This window comes from Nyctibius grandis, chromosome 10, assembly GCF_013368605.1.
Source record: "Nyctibius grandis isolate bNycGra1 chromosome 10, bNycGra1.pri, whole genome shotgun sequence".
Lineage (NCBI taxonomy): Eukaryota > Metazoa > Chordata > Aves > Nyctibiiformes > Nyctibiidae > Nyctibius > Nyctibius grandis.
Genome location: NC_090667.1, coordinates 35151709 through 35172653, shown reverse-complemented (window position 1 = coordinate 35172653; position 20945 = coordinate 35151709). Strand labels below are relative to the sequence as shown.

General features: G+C 43.8%; 1 long non-coding RNA gene across 2 annotated transcripts in view; it reads right to left on the bottom strand.

Annotated features, from left to right (window-relative positions):
- The window catches only part of LOC137667671 (uncharacterized), a 167417-nt gene that overhangs the window by 6516 nt on the left and 139956 nt on the right, over window positions 1-20945 (bottom strand). For both annotated transcript variants that reach the window (XR_011048828.1, XR_011048827.1), the window contains exons 3-4: window positions 1738-1879; window positions 1062-1138 (exon numbers count right to left, since the gene is read on the bottom strand). This is a non-coding gene — a long non-coding RNA (uncharacterized lncRNA). The remainder of the gene's footprint in view (window positions 1-1061; window positions 1139-1737; window positions 1880-20945) is intronic.

Here is a 20945-nt window from a genome sequence, read left to right as displayed (position 1 = left end):
GAGAACGAAGATCCCCTGTCTTTCTGTCCTTTCCAACCTCCACCATCTAAACAAGATGGCCATCACTTGAGTAACATAGAAAAATAAAGTAGGCAAGGATCATTCCTTGTTACTGTGGAAAAAAAAAAGTCTAAAATATATCTTTCTGATCCTGTTTGGTAGCTCCTGTCCTGTACTTAAAGAGCAGTGATATAACTAACTTTCTGATGTGTATGCAAATGAACTGATAAATTCAGTGCTTTTTGTTCATCAGTACAATCCTGTTGAGTCCCCCCAATTCAGAGTGTGATTGCTTACATTTTGCTGTTAGCAAGAAACACCGACTCTTAGCATCAATAAGAATTCTGTTACAAACAATAATACAACCACACCAGTTGCTTATACTGCTCCTGGGAAATTAAAATTTTACTTTGTGATGGCAATATGCAATATGCCCAATCTATACCCATGCTTTACAGGAAGACAGCAAAACCGTCACAGATCCTGAGAATGTAGCTTCGAAATTTCATTTCCAGCTGCTAACCTAAGGATAAGTTTAGCTGTGGTGACAAGAATTGCTACAGCTAAGCATCTCATTACATTACAGCCAAGATATAATCAGTATCTACAGGGACAGCTGGATTGCTGGAAACTGAAGCCATTAGCTCTCAAATTGAAAAAGCAGTAGCTTCATCGCACAGCATCCCCAGTTGGATGTCCAGATCTCCCCTGATAGCAGAAATCTCTATTGCTAAAGCTACAATTCCCTTTCTGGCTCGTTGCAAGAGAAATTTCATTTTGTTTTATCAGGACAATCATAAGTAAAACAAAGCAAGGAATGACAGATAAAACCTAAGGCCTTTCTGCTTGTGAAATCAGGTATCTTTCAGCAAGCCTTGAACCTCCATAAATTGTCCTAAAAAGCAATGCAATAAAAATTCAAAGAAAATGGTGTCGTATCCACTAATGCCACAGGGCCCAGCTGATAATGTTCCATTTACTGGGTCGAGATGCAATATAGCCCAAAAGGCATCTAGCTTGCAGACTAAAAACAAAGGCAGTTATAATCAGCAAACACTTACAGAAATCATCCCAGGCCCATAGTTGATCCTGGTGGCCTCTTTCAAGAATGTCTTAACATGAGTTCAGTGGGCGTCTGCTGGAAATGTGAAAATAACAAGATTTTAGCAAGGAATGAAAGTTGAAAAAGGCTCAAGAGAAGAAGAAAAAAATCTGAATCCACTCCTAGAAAATTTACAGCTACGTGTTCCTTGTCTACCAGCAAAGTAGTACCAGAAGTACCTCTGTAATGGACTCTGATTATCACTTCATTACCCAAAGCGATCAGCCTGCATTAGTTTTATGAAGTTTCACTCCTAACTTCAGCCTTCAGAAAACCTTTGGAAATATAAAACTGTGTCTTGAGGCAAGCAAAGGCGTAAAGAACTACTCAGGAAGAACACATCTGAAAAAGGAAATTACTATGCCCAGCAAACCCCAATTTGTGTTGGTTCTCTCTCCCCTCCCATCCCCTGTATTGTTCTCATTAGTTCTCATGTGTTGTCCTCCACATCTTTTCTTCTCCGTAAGCACTGCTCAAACAGAGCCCTAAAACCATGCACCACTACCAGTGGCATGTCTCACTGAAGTCCTAACCATGTTTAGTTGTTTCACAATAATAAACTACAAGTTCCTTTTAATTCTTTATCAACGTAGATCTCACATGGGCACTATAGGAATAGATAAATACAATTTTACCCATTTTACAAGGAGAAGGGATCACTGAAGATACCGTGATGAGTCACTGGCATAGCTTGAATAGCATCCGTGTTGTGTTCTCACTGAACTCTGGCTCCATCATCACAGGCTCCTGAGAACTCCTGGCAGGATGTTGCCTCATCTGAAAAGAGGAACAGATTGCAGTTCCTACCTAGAGGATAAGGCACCAAAGGCCTGGCTTTGTTTTAAATTATGCAAGTGTCCTCTTCACAGAGCATAGCTGTCGCTCAGAAATGTGACGTGACTGTAGACATGCAGAGCACGTCCCATTCAATCTCAAAGCAAACAGGGGCTTTCAGCAGGAACAAGATAACTCAAGACCTTCAAGAAAAGTATTTTTTGTTTTGGAGGTTTTTGGCTTACGGTTTCTACTCAGCAAAAGTCTTTCTTTTTTTCTTTATAGTGACACTTAGTCTCACCTCTTGGAGTGCAGAAATAGATGCTTGCTTGCTTGCCTATAGAAACTGCATACAAGACTCAAAACTGTTATAAAGAGTAGCTGCCCAGTGACATGGGTTCTGAATCATTAGTAACTGCAGTACAGGGTGACAGGAGCTCATGTGAGATCAGCATCACATTGTGGGGTCTAGTCATAGGTCCTGCCGCATCTAAACACGCAGAGCCACGAAGATGATTAAGGGGGTGGAACATCTCTCTTATGAGGAGAAGCTGAGGGAGCTGGGTCTCTTTAGCTTGGAGAAGAGGAGACTGAAGGGTGACCTCATTAATGTTTATAAATATGTAAAGGGCAAGTGTCATGAGGATGGAGCCAGGCTCTTCTCAGTGACATCTCTTGACAGGACAAGGGGCAATGGGTGCAAGCTGGAACACAGGAGGTTCCACATAAATATGAGGAAAAACTTCTTTACGGTGAGGGTGACCGAACACTGGAACAGGCTGCCCAGAGAGGTTGTGGAGTCTCCTTCTCTGGAGACATTCAAAACCCACCTGGACGCGTTCCTGTGTGATATGGTCTAGGTAATCCTGCTCCGGCAGGGGGATTGGACTAGATGATCTTTCCAGGTCCCTTCCAACCCCTAACATTCTGTGATTCTGTAAACAGACCAGGAAATAGTGATCAGATGCTGGGGCCTTGCACATCAAACCAGTGACCCTCTGCTCATGTGCTGTGCCTGGAGCTCACTTGCAGGCACAAGTTGTTGTCTTAGGACATCTGGGGTACAAGACAGTGAAACCAACTGTAAATGAGAAATTAAACTGATCTCTCGTTTCTGGTTCCAAATTACATGAAGTCGAAGGAAAAGGAAGGAAAACACCATCACTGGAGGAAAAGCACCAAGTTTTGGGGAGTTTTGTTTTGTTTTTCTTTTTGCTCTGTTTACAGGATTTGTTTTAAATGCTTCCCAGATTTTCAGTTCAATCTATAGGTTTGGAATTTGTCCCATATTACACCCCATCATGTTGTTATTTCTGCACTGACAGTATCCTTTTAATTTGTGCATTTAAAGCTCACCAAAAAAAGTGAATGACTGGGAGTGGGTATAACTGCATTTTTAAAGAGCAAATGTATGTTGTGCAGAGAGTAAATGGCTAATGTGCACACCCCTGCAAGAGCCCCACCCTTGGGGATACTCAGCCCCTCCATAAAGGTGCTGAACACCTGCAATAGCCCAAGGGAGACTTTGAATGCTTAGCACTTCTTGGGAAATGCTCGTGTTTCTCAGCATGAGCCCTGTCCTAGTGTTTATAGGAAACACCTCTATGTTTCAGTAACTGAAGGAGGGCACAGGGCTGATGAGCGGCTCCTGCTGGCAGCTTCTTGTGCTGATTTTATTCTTGGCTTCGTCTGGTTATTTTCCCTATCATGTTTTGTTAGTATCGACAGGGAAGAAAATCGGTGCCATAAACTATCCATCAGATTGAAAGTTGCCTTCCAAGCCATAATTCTCAATTATTATCCAGCTGCTACGTATATCCTGTGGGGACTGACAATGCAGATGGTCAAGGGAGTGCAATGTAGTAAACGATTGTCTAAAATAGGCTGTGACTTTTATCCCTTTATTATTTTTTTCCCTACCTCTCCCTTTTTTATTTCTTTTTGGTCCTCAAGGAAGAAAACAGGAATCTTTACATAGAATGAAGGACACACCAGTAAATACCTGCCATGAAAAACACGTTCATTGAAATGGCACAGTGCAGCACAAGCTGTAGTGCTAGAAATTGTGGATTTAAAGTGCTGACCTTTTAAATGATGATTTACCATCAGCACTGCATGATGAGTAGCAGGGCTGTCAGGCCTGCCTGATTGCAAAAATTTATTTTTTATTATATATTATTTTGCAGTACTATAATACAGTTGAGAAAAATTATGAACCCTATTTCACAGCTAGAGGAAACAAATAAAGCATCAGTTAAGGTATCGCCAAGGTCAAAGTGCAGTCTCAAAACCTGGCTCCTGCTCAGTGGGGATGCTTTGGGAAAGCACACTGACCTGGTGTGATGACTTCTTCTACCACTTTTTTCTCCCTCCCTTTCATGGTTGGGTTGTGACCTCAGGCCTGAGTGATAGCAGCAGTGCAAGCAGCTGGTGTTTTTTTCCATAACTCCTCAGACAGGCCCCTAGACACACAAAAGAGAAATCTGCCAGAGCAGTGTCACCTTTGCACTGCACTGTCTCATGAGCCAGGTGCAGAGGATGACAGAGGAACTCCTCGTAAAGAATTCGCTGGCCACAAAGGCAGTCACTCAGCAAGGCTCAGGGTTTGTTGTAGGTCAGGATGTGCTGTGGTCAATTTGTCTCACCTTTTCACATGTCTGCATGTGACACTTGCCTGCTAAGTTATGACTCCAGCTAAGACATGTATAGGTTTCAGAGTCAGTTTTCACTAACTAAATGTGCCTTCCCCTTATCTGAGAATGCCTCACAGTGCAGCGAGAACTGAAGAGCAGGCTCTGGGCAAGTTGGCTCTGCCAGGGACTGACAACCACATCACTCAAGGGGAAGGTGGTTGTCCAGGGAAACACTGCATGTATTTGCACTGTAAGTGCCTATCTTAATGGACTTTAACTAGATCTTAAAAAATACACATTTTTTTCCCAAAGGAGTGCACCTTAAATGGCTTTGCACCAAAGTTATGCAGTTCATCACACTTAGAGCTTGTGGCCAGTGGAAAGGAGACCAGCAGACTGAGGTGGGTAGCAGTGCCAGTTTTTCACTGTATGGGTGGTAAGGATGCTACACCTAGGGAGATGTAGGGTCCTGCGCCTAGGAAGGAATAACCCCATGCACCAGTATAGGCTGTGGGCTGACCTGCTGGAAAGCAGCTGTGTGGAGAAGGACCTGGGAGTTCTGGTGGACAACAAGTTCCCCATGAGCCAACAATGTGCCCTCGGGGCCAAGAAGGCCAGTGGTGTCCTGGGGTGCATGAGGAAGGGCATGGCCAGCAGGTCGAGGGAGGTTCTCCTCCCCCTCTATGCTGCCCTAGTGAGGCCACACCTGGAGTGCTGTGTCCAGTTGTGGGCCCCCCAGTTCAAGAATGATAAGGAAGTACTGGAGAGAGTCCAGCAGAGGGGTACGGAGATGATCATAGGACTGGAGCATCTCCCCTACGAGGAGAGGCTGAGGGAGCTGGGTCTGTTCAGCCTGGAGAAGAGCAGACTGAGGGGGGATCTTATCAATGCTCACAAATACCTCAGGGGTGGGTGTCAAGGGGATGGGGCCAGACTCTTCTCAGTGGTGCCCAGCGACAGGACAAGGGGCAACGGGCACAAACTGAAACATGGGAAGTTCCATCTGAAAATGAGGAAAAACGTCTTTACTGTGAGGGTGGCAGCGCACTGGCACAGGCTGCCCAGCGAGGGTGGGGAGTCTCCTTCTCTGGAGATATTCAAACCCGCCTGGACATGACCCTGTGCAACGTGCTGTGGGGGAACCTGCTTTGACAGGGCGTTGGACTAGATGATCTCCAGAGGTCCCTTCCAACCCCAACCAGTCTGTGAGTCTGTGATGCTGGCAAAGATTAGCTTCTGCACTGGGCCACTAGCACCATCATTACAGGGCTGTGTTACCCACACAGGAAAATACTTAAGCGCTGTGGAGCTTCATCACTCTTATTTCCACGAGGGTTTCATTCCCATTTCTCAGTCTGGTGCACGTGGGACCTTGGTTCCAACAGGCACCGACAAACACATCAAGCTCCTGCAGCCACAGCAGGGGAGGTGAACATGGCAGGGACAGGAACAGGGAAATGCTTTCGGGGAGGAGAATGACATCAGTGAAGTCCAAGTTTGCGAATGGAGAGAACGACAGTGAGCAAAGTTCTCTTCTTCAGCCTGCTTAGCTCCTGAGCCCTTTTGGGAAGTTAAAGGTCACAGAACAAATGATTTCGCAAGCCTTTTCCCATGGGCTAAATTAATCCTCTTGATGCTTCTAAGGGTGCTCTTTAATGACTGTTCATATAGAATATTTATTGTATTAAATACTGAAAGCTCTGGGGACACAGAGAGTCTCAGAGAGAAACCACTATATAAAAGAAAATTATACTATGTATAATGTACTTATTCAATAAAGACAGCAAATCACACAGGTTCAGAGAACAATTATAACATTTTTTTGCCAGATCCGTGAGGTTTTTTGCTCTTTACCTTTCAATAAAGCTGGCAAAACATTTGACAGGGTATCTTCATAACAAAGTTCTCTCTGGAGAGTGTGATAAATTAATATGGGCCAGAAAATTGCCGTCATTAAAACAACACTTTATTGGTGTGGGTGTCTAGCTGTTCCCCATGCAGACTCATTCTCATTATCTAAGAGATGCTGCATGATTTTACTCAACTATATAAATCTGCAGGGCCGGGGAGAGGACGGTAAGAGAGAAAGAAAACAGTAAGAGATCCTCATGGACTTCTAAGATCAGGAGAGGACAATCCATTTTCATTTGCTGAGAACATCTCCCTCCTCGTGGGAGCCAGGCACTGCAATTGCAGTGGGCCATAGAAAGGAATCTCCCTCTCTCCCCTCACTGCATGCAAAATGTTTGATTTCTGTTATACCGCCCTAAGATCCAACCTTGTTAAAGCACTGACTGTAAAGTTAATAGGCCTTAATCCAGACATCACCTGTGAGGGAGCAAATAGACACGACTCCTGTGACAGAGTGCGTCTGCAACGGTGGAAGAAAAAGACTCCACCTCAGACGTGAACACAATAGCACAAGTATTTATCAAAGATTTAGTGTCCTGAGAGTTAAATATACCAGTTCTCTTTGCAATGTCCAAGCAGCCAAAAAGAGGTGGTTTTGTGCAGCGCATATAATGAAATCATGGAGCGTCTTGCCACAGGGCAGGTGGATGCCAATAGTTTAAGCAGATCTCAAATGGGAATAGAAGTCTGAATAGAAAGAAAACTCCTCTGACTCTAGGAAATCGTGGAGCCACAGAACTCTGGAGAATGGGAAATTAGCCTGGGGGTTGATCATTACCTACCTACAATCTCAAGGCATCTGTATTTGCTACTCTGGGATACTGGATGCTGGGCTGGCCAGACCTTTGGTGTGACCTGCATGGCTGCACTTACCTCTGTAGGCACCGGATGAAAGCCCTGAGAGACTCCAGGAGAGTGGCATACACCAAGCAGGACTGTCCTGCAAGGCCACAGGCAACAATAACCAGTACGGGCCTTAGCCATGGGAACGTCTGGCCAGATACAGGCTACAGACATTTTGTGCCTCTCAGCTGCCCCAACAACCTGCCACTGCTGGCCCAGTCACAGAGGACAAGGTGTCCTCTAATGCACTGGAGGGCAAGGGAAAGCCCTCAGCAAACAGGCCACTGCCACGTAATCCACACTCTTTTGGCTTGCCTTCTTCATTCTCCTCTAGCTGGAGGACACTCCAGCTGGGACTGGACTGGCTTCCAAGCATGAGAACTAAACTAAAAGCAGTTTTTGCAAGAGCAATGCTGTTTTGTAGAATCAGCTCTCCTGTCAAGAAATGCCACCTCTGCTTCTGTAGAGGCTGCTAATAGTATCCTGCATCACATGGACCAAATCAAGGGATTTCTCAGACCTGTCATGGGCTGCTGCCTTGAGGAAATGGACACAGCAGCTGCAATGGAGATACCCTTCACCACCTCTCCATAACAGAGATACTGACGATTTGAGAGTCAGGAACATATTCCCAGAATGGGACCTAATTCCAGCTGGCAAAAATGTAATTTACAACCTCAGCAGCTCAAACCCATCTGGAGCGTTTCAGGACCATATGTTCTGCAGGCAGCATGGATTATTTATCCTGAAAATCTTTGGTGTAAAACGCATTTAAGCCTCCATTTAGTATCATGATGTGAAAGTCAGTATGTTTTAAAGAGCTTACTCCATGTTCTGTCAATGTGGGAGAACTTTGGCCAGCAGGATCTACTGATTACAGCAAAACATGGCAATCCAAGAGAGCTAAGCCTGAGCTTTCACATCTGTGCTGAGGGCAAACCAACATGCGATTATGACAACTAACGAACAGCTGCAGAGCTGCAGGCATAAATAGTGCCTGCACAGAGTTCTGAAGTACACAGATACAGGATTAGATCCTCCACTAACATGACCCTGAGCCTGTCTTTCTAGTCTGCCTGGGCCTTCATTTTCTGATGAAACAAGGAATGAGAAATCCTTTCTTTCAAAAGAGGCAGGATGAGAGCAGCTGACAACATGATCAACAATTTTTCTGACCCCTGAAGGCTGCCGATGAGAGGCACCACGGAATGAAAAGCACCTCTCTCCCTCTTCTGCAGAGAAAAGTACCTTCTGATCCAGCCCACCTGGAGACATGGTAGAGCGGGCTCTGCCCAGGTGCCAGGCAAGGGGGCAAAGCTCTGAACAGCTCCAATTCTGAGCCCGTGCTCTTTCTTCTTGCTTCTATGATGCTCTTCTAGTCTACTCTAAAGGCCCCAGAGTTAGCTAGGGCTGGTGTCCCTCTCAGCCCTCACGCCTTTGGGATAGCGTCTATGTTACAATGCATATACCTGTGACCGACCCACTGGAGAATGCCCTGGTGCACACTCCTGCGCTGCCTTCCTTGTGCAGACCCCCTCAGCCCAAGCAGGGCACGGGTCTTCCCACCCTCAGTACGGCTCCGGCCTCAGACCTGCCCTGCCACTGCGGGATGCTCGCTCACAGCCCCGGGTGAGCCAGCGCAACCTCACCAGCTGCTGCCACAACAGCCGCTCCAGGAAGCCACCCGTAACCGCCTTTAGGGCAGAACCAAGCATGGGCAGGGTAATACACAGGCCCAAATCCTGAACAGCCAGGAAAACTCCGTTAAGGGACTGCTGCGTGCATTTGCTGTTAAGAGGCTTACACATGAACCTTAAGATCAAATTAGTGCATCGAAGAAAGCAGCGTCTTAGAGAGGACTGACCAAAGCCATTCCTGTATACTGTAGAGAGAAGGGAAGGAACACAATAATTCAAGGACAATGATACCCAGTTATGTGATGATCTGAGCTGGACCTGAGACACTGATCAGGGAGGAGGATGCTGACACCTAGGGAAATATATCTTGATTTGAAGAATCAAATAACCAGTGCAAAAAAAAAAGGAAAAATAGACTGAAAAGGGAAAAGCAGATTTACTTACATACACTAAGATAGCACTGGCCAAAAAATGGGAAACCGGATGAAAAAATCCATCCAGATTTACTGGCTGCAATAAGGCTGGGAAGTGGGCAGTTAAAGAAGATTCATTAATCACAGAGACGCGGTTCTCTCAGCAGCCATGTAGGACACTGGCTATTAGAATTTATAGATCGTAATGTTACCCCAAAGGCCACTGTTGCAATTAGCAGCATGCACTTCAGCTAAGATGCAAAAGACCATGGAGGTGAAACTACCATTTCACCTTGAGAGGGAGATACCAAGGAGAAGAGTGGAGACACGTGAGACACGTGGGTAAGTGCAGAAGGGGCAGCAAGTGCAATAGGACTGCGTTTACCACCCTCAACTAGTGTTCAGCTGCCTGCTCAACCCGAGCCAGACCTACGTCCTGAACCGGCAGGTTTACAGGGTACACTTGTCAATGGCAGCCGCTGTCCTGCCAATGTCATCCCAAGGCCCAGTGTGACAATACAGCAATACAATTTTAGACCCCCTCCTACTCCAAAGAACTGGATCAAAACCACTACAGCCACCTAGCCAGTGTGCTGCGCCAGCCTGGAACGACATATTTTGAACATGCTGGTTCTGGTATTGCCTACCTACTCTGTCACAGCTGGACTAAAATTATCGAAACTCTGTGTTGTGTACAAATCTTTCAATGAATCAGCACCTAAAAGAATTTCTAAAGTATGCTATTAAAAAGAAATCAACTATAAGCCAAGACTGGTGAAAAGACTGTGTTCATGCCAGGGAAGGTAATTTAGGAATTCTCAACACACGTGGAATTTTCTAATACTCAATAAGTAAATGTATAAATTTAATGCAGCAGAACCATTCAGCAGCATTTTCTTTTCATTTAAACCAAACCAGTTGTTTTTAAACAGGTTTTTATCATCCTCCCACTCTGCTTACTCCACATTTTTCACCATCATGAACCTGAAAGTAAAATTGGCCATAAAGCAAAATGAAGCTGGCTGTCTCGCTGTCCCTTTGCAGAGGCAGGCAAAGAAACAGCAGACACGGACTGTGCACATGAAATTAGATTTCAAAAATTGTGCAGTTGGCTATCCAGAGAAAGACATTTGTTATGCAGCTTTTAAATTCACAGTGTTGCTTTAAAAAAAAAAAAAAAGGAGACCAAAACTGAAAAAACAGAATGTAAATCAGACACTCCATTTCTATAAACACTTTAAAGTAATGATGCTGATAATGAATGCTGAATTACAGTGTAAATCTAATAGATCAACTCCTGGCACCTAGATTATGATGACAGGACTTCATCAGGTGTAATGAATATACCAGAGGAGTAAACAATGATTATCTCATTATGTTAAAAATGCTACCTATTTTTCTTTATTAAGGAAAGATTCATTTTTCCAACAAAGCAAAGACTTGAGGAGCTCCTGTTAGCTTCATACAGCAGCGTCTGGGATTTCAGCAGTCATCTCCTCTGAATTATTGCAAGTTACCTGAGGAGGTGCAAGAGGTCTGACTGCTTGTTGCTATCAGAATGAAAGCAGTGTTTTCAAATGATGACATATCTAACTAAGGAGGCTTTCTTGGTTGCGTTGAATGAGTTTCACTTTCCTGTTGTGCTTTCCACCTCAACTTTGGGGCTTTTTCTTACTGATTTAGCATTGGTGTTTTCCAGGAATAGTGGAAAAACAAGGTTTTGTTATTGTTCACAGAACAAGGACAGCAACAGTGAGTCAGCCAGAGGTGGCTCTAGCACAGGCAAGAGGCAATTTGTCCACAGAATGATAAGGACCAGGATTGCTGGGGCTGACTGCTCTGCCTTGGGAATGGGGATAGGTCTGGGATGAAGGTCTAGGGGCTACTGGGCAGCCATAAAACCAGGCCTGTCACTGCAGAGACAGAAAGGGTAGAGAAGGTGGCTGCTGCTTCATGAAGAAATGGAAGATATGGGAAAATCAATGAGCCCATGGTAGGCCTGCCTGTGCTAGGAGAACAGGGAGATGGATGCAGCTTTAGAAACTAGCCATTGCACCGACTGTGCCTTCACCATTGTACAGATATGACTCTTAGTGACAAGCCTTGGCTCAGATTTGGAGTGACAGGGTCATCTCCCCTCACCTATAGAGGTGCCTGTATACAACTAATAATGTAGTTCATAGACCCCAAAATAGTTTTCAACAGAGAGGTATTAGCAACTAAATGTTGACAAAGGAAAGGAATGAGTGATTCTCCCTGTGTTACATAGAAAGGCTTTAAATACAGCCACAAAAAACCTAGAACGTGCTAAAATAGGAGATATCTCTGGAAGCCTTTTCCATACTCGGTGCAGGATGCACCCTTCATCTGAAATGCTTGGAGCACGGAATAGCTGGCATGGAAGAAGCCAGGAAGCAATCTCAAGATTCAGCAATGACACTGTATGTCATAGTCCCTCTTAAATACTTTCTGTGGCCCATTTTAAAATGATGTGGTGCAAGAAGATGGGAAAAACACACTGGAGGAGAGCACAGGAGTCCCAAGGCCATGGATGAGGTAGAAGCTCCCCAAGAAAGAAGGAAGAGAGGTGATGAGGCTGCTGGATGGATGCTGGTGTTCTTGGCCATGCTAGAGCAGCCGGGCTTTTTTCAGTTCTTGCTTTAGTAACCGAGTGATGAGTGACACGTGCAGTTCCTGACTTAGAGGGGATGCACCCAGCAGGAATGTCAACTCCACCCCCACCAACCTCACCAATACAACCATATAAAAATTTGCTGCACTGTCCCCAGAGTCTTCAGCTTCATTAATGACAACTACCCAGGATGTGTCTGTACCTGCCATCCTGCAGTGACATGGGGCATTACAAAAAATACTTGCGACCTGTACTGCACTGTAAGCAACATCCTGAAACTTCAGGGAAGTGAAGAACACTGTGGCTGTTCCAGAATACAGTTCTGCTGTATTCTGGCAAGGAACCGTTTTACCCTGGAAGAGGTCCCCCAGCAGCATTACAGGTATGATTGCATTACACAGTGTCTGTGAATAGAGGTGCATAGCCATACATCTGCATAAGCTCATCAGTTTGAAGAGGTAATGCTACAGCAACATGTTTGTAAGAAATGGTTGGATTTAGAAGGAAGGGTTCTAGCTTTTCCAGACTGAGTTTCAAATTCAGTTATATTCCTGTTGCTGCATGCTGTTCTTATGCTGCAAAGCATAATGACAAAATCAGTTGAACTGGCTAGTTAAGCTGAGTTTATGACCGCATGGTATCCCTGGAGAAGCACAGAAAGCAGGCAGAGCATTCTGCTCTGTCTTTACTATGGACTTTTAAAATATCATAAGGTAGCTACATATGTCCCTGCCCTCAGTTTGCATGGTTCAAAGCATCCACAGTTGCCAAGTCCTCATGCAAAAGTTTTTCTCCATTGGTGCAGATATTACTGTCCAGTAGCTCTGAGTTCACTGAGGCACTTTGCACCAAAATCAAAAGCCTTTGTTCTCTATTCCCCTAAGTCTAAAAGTTCTTATGGCTGCTGTTAGCTAAAGCTAACGAACACCCTTCAGCAAACCCTGCATTGCAGGAATTTCCTTTTTGGACCATGTGTGGTCTGACCCCCACTTGGAGCTGTTTTAAATCCAGCTATGGCTCAGCCTGCCCTTTAATGATGAACTGTTTCTCCACTCCTTCTCAATGGTGTTTTAAAGGTTAGGATAAGTGCAGTCCTGAGCAGACACCCAAGAAAACGGTGGTGCTGAGCGCTAGGTCTTATTGTCTGATCAAATGCTGACCAGTGGAAAGCAGCTGCAGATCCACCCAGGTGGAAGGAAGTGATAGTTGTTTACAGTGCTTTGATTTTGGCCCATTATAGATTAATTTACATCATGGACAAGACATAAGGATCATGCTCACATCACACACATCTGTCATAACTTCTGCCTTGACTTCTGCAGCTAGAAAAAACTCTCAAAAAACTTCTCCATGTATCTCATGTGCAAGAGAGTCCTCTTTCCTCCAGCACCAGCTAAGTGCAGCCAGCACAGCTGGGACACCACCCCACAGCCCTGCTCTGCAGCCCTTTTGCTGGGACAGGAACCTCCACTGTCCCAGGCTAAACACTCATGTTCAATATTTTGCTACACAAGCAGCTCTGTCATCAATATTTATTCTTTTTCCTTTTTTTTTCTTTTTTTCCCTGGTATTTGCTTTAATTCTATAATTTTATCTCAGTTGGAATCAAAACACTGTGAAGGAAACTAGTATCTTTGGATTTTACTGCAGCACTAGGAGTAAATGTCTGCCACCAGGCCCCCTACCCAACCACATCTGATATAAGTTTTATGACTCTTGCAAGCACATTGACTATATCTGATGTGGTAACTCCAAAAATCTTCCCTCTCAAGTCTTGGGAACAGCTGAGAAAGACCAATAAATCTTGATTTTTATTACAGACTTCATCCATACTCTGCTGAGGGAAAGGTAACATTTAAAGACAAGTGAAATTTTACAGCTCCAGGGAGGAGTTCAAAATAAAGTGAAAATTACAGGCTACAGAAACAAGGAGAACAGAGTAATAGATACAACATTTTCTTAATACCCACAACAGTCTGACTCTGGAGTGGTATTTCCAACTGAAGCCAATTATCTTTTAAAGGCTGGTTACTCCATGGTATTTGTAAAGTTACGGTGAAGGTCTTGTGGCAATTAGGGCTAGAGATCCAGGACCCATAAAGGATCTCTACTAAATAGCTCTCCACACAAAGCTGAAAGTTGTGGTTTTTTGCCTCCTTCAGGTATGGATTCTAGATGCTTCCATGCTGATATGGGTATCTGCTTTGGCCCAGTGATCACTGTGTTTTCTCACAAAGAGCTGGCACATCATTTCAGATTGAATACTTCCATTTCAAGTAACACAAAGAGCTGGAAAGAAAGCAATTAAAGTCTCCATCATGCATAGTTTGCACATGCCCCTCGTAAAACACCACAATAGCTCCTTTCCTGGGAGCAGCAGCTGCTCCTGCAGACAGCAGGTATATGGATTTTTAAATACAAGCAGACAGGGTGAAACATAACACTTAAATACACTTGCCCCCCATACACAGAAATGTAGGCATACATAGACTGGAGTCCTGTATCACAACATATATGTCCTGATAGATATCAGAACATCTAGTCTCTAATTAGATCCAAATCCTGCTTGGATTTGGGCCTATTTCTGATTGTTTTTAATGATACTGTAACCATGCCCAAGCCAGCAAATACACTAGAAAGACAAGAGAGAGCACAAGTAGTATGTCTCTTCCTCCAAACATTTACCTGATTTACTGATATATTACTCCATCTCACTACTTACAGGATTTATCCCCCTTTCTTGTTCCAGATTTCCTAGGAGTAACATGGGAAGCGATTCATTGCTGTTGAAACCTGTTGCTGTAAATGCTGTTATGGTGTGTTCTTCTGCAGGGGGGAGGATTAACTCAACTGTTAAGAGGTTCTGGGGACGGGACATGCTAAAACCAGGCCACCATGTGCTGTTCGGTGAATGTCAGCAATGAGCTTTGCTGTCAGTTTGCATCTCTTGTTTGCCTCATCCCCAGCGAACTGAAATACTTCCAATCAAAGCACCCCTGTATATTTAGCTGTCTGGACAAATCTACTGTCCCTGAACATCCAGAGAGAGATGTTACCTTTCACTCTGTTGTCTAATATGAAAGGCAGCATCCTTGGGATGCAGACAGGCTGCGGCTCTTCACGAGGGGCGGGGTGGTGGTGGAAGGCGTTTCTGTGATAAAAGTGCATCCCTGCCTAGGGGGAAAGTACCTCCTCTTTGGGGCAGACCTTGTCCCTCAGAGTTCACATCAGGAACCCGGGGCCCATTGCCCTCTGCACCTCTTAATGAGCACAAGGAAAACCTAACCGCACATGAGCAATGTGCTTCACATATTTGTAATTCCAGGTTCAAAACCCACTGCAAAACTGTTCCAGCACAGACTGCTTGGAGATGCACAGGACAAACCAGGCTGCAAAATGGAAACCAATACCACAACATTTAGATTATTCTCTACTACCATGTCTTGATCTGGAATTTAAAAGCCCTGTGCTCCCAGCCAGACCAGAACTAAGACTAGAGTGTGCAGTCATCTTCAGTTATTATATTAATGTTATTTATTTTGTTGGTTATTTCTGGTATAGCCATAGACATAATCTATACTTGATTACCTGGTCTGCTGTATTGATCCTGTAACAGATTGTGAAACTCATGATCCTGTGTGTGACCACTGAAGATATGTCATCGTTATTCCTTGTCCAGCAGGAAATCAGTCTAAGTTCATTTACCTTTTCAAAACCTTCTTGTGAATGTTTGTAACAACAAATCAATGAAATTCACATTGCAATGCACAGTCTCACAGCTCTCCATGTCAACAGGAACAGGAAAGTCTGAAACAGCTCCATCCCATTTTGGTTTTGTAGCCTAGCGGAGATTAACATCTGGTTTCCAGAAACAATTAACCTTAATAAGGAATTGCTACAACCCAAACAGTCTTTCTGAACCCAACCAACTGTATGTAACTATATACACCTGTGGGTGAGGGAGGTACACATTGCCTAGCAAATAGATTTTATTGCTGCACATAAGCTTGACTATAGAGCAGAAATATATGCTTATAGAGAACTAGATGGCTCAAGGGTCTGATAATGGTGTATAGTGCCTTTCCCTTGTAGGCTGAAATCCAACCCAGATCAGCAGCAATGCCATAACTACCTAATGACTGTTTGTCAGCCTAAGTGAAATCCATGCATGTCACGAAAAATTACAGCTCCAAACACAGCTCTTCACCCAAACAACAGACACGGAGAGCTGACCGGAGGTGGCTCCTCAGGCTCGAGAGAGGCTGAAGGCAACTGTCCTGACTCTTTGCACTGACCATCCATAGACTGGCTACAGCTGTCAGCCTCAAGACCTTTCATCAGCACCAGGTCTGCTAAACAAATAGAAAGACTGCTGCTCCTATGGTTTGTGTATGCAGTAGGCATGAGAAAAATCTGTCACACTTCTGTTTTTTCAGATCTGATCCCAGTTTTATCAGTCTCCCAGACCTGAACAAGGAATTGCTGTTTCTCTTCCTTTTACAATGAGCATCAAAGTTTAAAAAAAGTCAGGAAGACAGTTTTTCTGTTATAGAAACCAAACACTGAAAGCGCTTGTATGAGCTTCATAATATACCTTGCAGGCAATCTTCTTATAGAGTCGTTTTAAAAGGCATAATGAGAACAACTTTAGTTTGACGTCATGCTCTTTCATTGCACGGCAGCATTAACGGATGAAATAATTAATTGTTCCTTTTCATCACCCATAAACATAATGACAAAGGGCATGTGTTCCTTCCAAGCTTCAGCCAATCTTCAATCCTTGCAATATATCTTACAGCACATTTCAAAAATTCATACAGTGTGGATGATGAGAGGGGAAATTAATCAGTGACACATCTCTGGTTTACGAGTCACTGTGGTTCCTCCGATCATATGGGAAATGTGAACGAGAGGTGAGGTAACTCACATCTGACAAAAGCAATGGTTAATATTCATAACCATCTGGGCAAAATGCATGTTATCTGATTGCTTTCCAGGAAATAATCTTTACGGTCTCATTTTTTGATCCGCACTTCGAGTCTCTTTTTCCCCACCTAAATTACAATGTTTTCTTGAATGAAACAGACACAACCCAGGCTCCATCTGGGAGAATAAATGCTGAGATCATCCACTCCTCCTCCTCTTGGTCTGGGGACAAGACTATGGACCATCTCTCAGATCAGGGTTGATTTGGACATGTTTCAGGTGTGGAAGTGTTAGACATGGTTCTGGCCACTGTGCAACACAAAAAAAAGTAATCCATTGATGGCTGATTCTAAGCTTTAAGAGCAAAATCTCATGCTCTGTTGGGACTGTAAGTGAAAATGCTTAAATTCAGAGCTTATCCACAGGCACAAGCTTCCAACATCAAGCCTTGTAACTCCACTGCTTCTAGTGACTGAGGCACTATTATTTCTGTTTTATAGAGGCAGACGCAAAAGCGCAGAGGCCCATCCAGTGGTCAGAACAGAAAGACTAATCAGTAGACTTCAAGAGCTCAATCATAAATTATTTGTGCAAGTTATTGCACTAATTGAAATTATCATCTTCTTCAGTTGGAGATCCATTGCAGCTAAGAGACACAGAACAGGTCTTCACATGTCCAGCAACTCAGGCATGCATTTTCACAAGCTAACTGTGATCTTTCATTAACCTGTCCTGAGCAAGAAATAGCCTTGTGCTAGATGAGCTATCCCCCTCTCCTCCATGATCATCAACATCAAAGTGAGAGAGACATGGAATGGTGAATGCTATTCTGCTTCACAGAGACCAGGGACTTCAATGCCAGCAAGGTGAAAGCATACCTGGGCAATACAAGAAAGGTTTTGCAAGGCAAGGACACCACCTCTGGGAGACCCTTCTTGGCTACATGCAAGTCTTACTGCCTCTGGCATTGAAAGCCTTCAACAAAGATACTCATTCTTAGTTGAAGGACTACCATCCTTCTGAAGGATACTGATTTCATATACGTATGAAATACATAGCCAGGAAATACAGGCTTTGTGTTTTGGGACCAGTTTGCTCCTTGAAAGATTTAGCCCAGGCTTCATGTGACACTCAGTTCAGGGAAGTGAAGACAGGGATGCTTTGTCTTGCCACAAAGTGTTCATACACTGCAAACTCAAGTGGTGGAAGAATACCTCTCTTCATTTAACCTTCTTCTAACGGTAGTCTATGCCCTCTAATTCCTCTAAACCTTTCAGCATCACTCAAGATAGAGCTCCTAGACCTGAATCTCAGTGTCCTTGGGTAAGTCATATAGATCAAAACTGTGATCAACAGACAATGGTTTTGCACCCGGTCTTTGAAACAATTAGCTATTCTAAGCTGGGCATGTTGAAGTGGAGATGATCCCAAATACTAAGTGTCCCACAGGACAGATCCTGTAGGGATCCCAACCTATATCCCCAAATAAATAACCACCTTGAGTGACTTTGGAGTTCTCTTCTTACCAACAAACCTTCATCTGTTAAGGGTATGTTGAGGCTTCACTAATGTCTGTAAAGTGCTGCAGGATTTTCAGTTGTATGGTATGGTTACTGCTCATCTTGCTAGCTGTTATTAATTTGTGATCAAAAAACACGTAACACAGCATACATATGAACCACCTGTGCTTGGAAAAAAAGAATATCACAACAATGAGGACTGCACCAGAGCTGCAAGTCATCACTGGCATATTGAATTCCTGGGCATAACTGTATGCTCATGAATATGGACATCCAAGTAAGGGCAAGACCTTCATAGTGGGGTGAGAAGTCAAAAGACCCAGTATTTTTACATGGACATTTCCACATTGGTTACTAAGATGGCTCAGTGCAATTAGAGAAACTTCCTATGCCAATAATTTTTCCATATTCATCCTCACATCCAAGATCATCACCCTAAGGTTACAAGGCTATTGATTTGAGATCCATTTCTCTGAAAGACAGATGTTTGCCACCACAGCAGAGGCTACAGACAATAGGCAAGAGTACCCTTGATGCGTCATAGATCACCTTGGCAAGTATCAAGCTCTCCCCCCACAAGTTACCATTCTGCAGATGTCTGCAGTGTAGTCATCTTATTATGCCAGTCCTCAAGCAGCAAATTCCTTAATTGGGCATCAGGGTGGTATGGAGAAAGGCCAGACCTCTGAACAGATCTCTAGGAAGAAGGGGGCACCGTGGATGTTATTTGATTGCCATGTTGGATAAAATTTCACCTCCTGTTTCCCAGCCTCCCATGGCTCTTCTTCCATCCTTTACCCTATCTGCAAGTCTTACTGCCTCTGGCATTGAAAGCCTTCAACAAAGATACTCATTCTTAGTTGAAGGACCACCATCCTTCTGAAGGATACATTCACCTTGCACCCCACATATAAAAATGCAATTTTAGACCTGGTTAGTGTGAGTTCATTTAGAAATAACTTTGTTGCAAGGACTTCCTTTTGGGGAACAGAAAGGAATGTATCTGTTCTGTATCCATTTTGATACAGAAAAGAGATAATCTTCATAAGCTCAAGACACTTGCAAAAACATCCACTCTTATAGGAGTTTTTGAAACAGGTCTGCTGCACTTCAGGAGGTTTGCCTGTCCCTAATCTGATCAGAGATTTTTGCAGTTTTCACTCATAAATAATAGCTCCATGTCCCTACCTTCAGACTGGACATTAAAGGAAATAGTGAGGTTTGGATCTGCCATCGCATATATAGACTAGCCTGTCACGACACCTCCCAGTGTGCCCCAAAGCCATACACAGGATAAAGTCTTTTACTTTCCCACCTTTCTCCTGTCTTAACTAGGAACTGAACTGAAATCCTAGATGGAAAATCCCCTAGTTCTAGAGGAACCTACAATACATGGCTGGATTACAAAACTGCAGCTGTGCATGAACAGCCCTGCCTCTCTGCATCTTTAATTTGTACTGGATTTTGTTTTGCAGAACAAAGCAGCACATGAGGTGGCCTCTTGAAGCTTTAATATTGCAGTGAATTTCATTAAAACCTTCCTGATTTCTTTGTAATGACCCTGCCTGATGCTTGACTACATTTACTGTTGCCCCCTACCGCTTTCAGCAATTGCCTCAGATGTAAACACCTTCATACATCAACACAAAGCCACTGGATTATGAAAACAGAGGCCATTGCAAAGGGAACAATCCGCTACTGGTCTCGGCTGCGAAAGCTCCATCCTTCATTAGGGAGCATTCAGGGAAAGTTAACTTTCTTCTCTTTAGAAGTCATATGTGAGCCTTTTTTCCTTCAAGGAAAGGACAAATGCAAGATAGTACTGATGAAGTATGAAAGAACCACGCCTGTGTACAGGACAAGCAATCAGTGTTTGCCAGGGATGCTTCTTTCTGAATGGGAGTGGGGATGAGGGGCAGGCAGTTATTCTCATTAGCCAGCCACACTGAGCATTCCCAGCTTGATCCTTAGCACTGAAGAATTCTTCTGAACCTTGAATGTGTGAAATCCAGATGCAAGCCATGATTGTGTTTATCAAAGTCAGCCTGGGACTGAGGAACACACTGGAAGTAAAATTCTTCCCACTTCTATACAGGTCTGCATTGTGCCTGTTGCAGGTTCAACTGTTCATCATGTTAAAATTGATCCTTTGATAGCTCTTGAAAATGCAGAGCTGTGTTCAATGCTTGCTATTCTGCTATGGAACAGACATATTTCATAATGGTCAAAAAGCATGTCAGCTGCTAGGAATGTTTAGAAGCGGAAGAAACAATGAAGCAGACATCATTTTTCCAACAGAAAAAGCAATGCTGTGGTAACACCTTTAATACCATGATCCTGCCCCATGTCAGAAAAAGGCTATAAAGCTAGAAAAGGTAGAGAGAAGAGTAAATCGGACAACTAAATCTGCGGAGTGACTTTGGTTATCCCAACAACTCTTTTCCAGGGTGAGGACACTTGTTTTTTTGGTTGTTCTTTAGACAATGTGTTCAGCTCTCCTCTGACACTAGAACAGAAGATAGCAAATGAAGCTAGAAAATATTACAATTTAAAA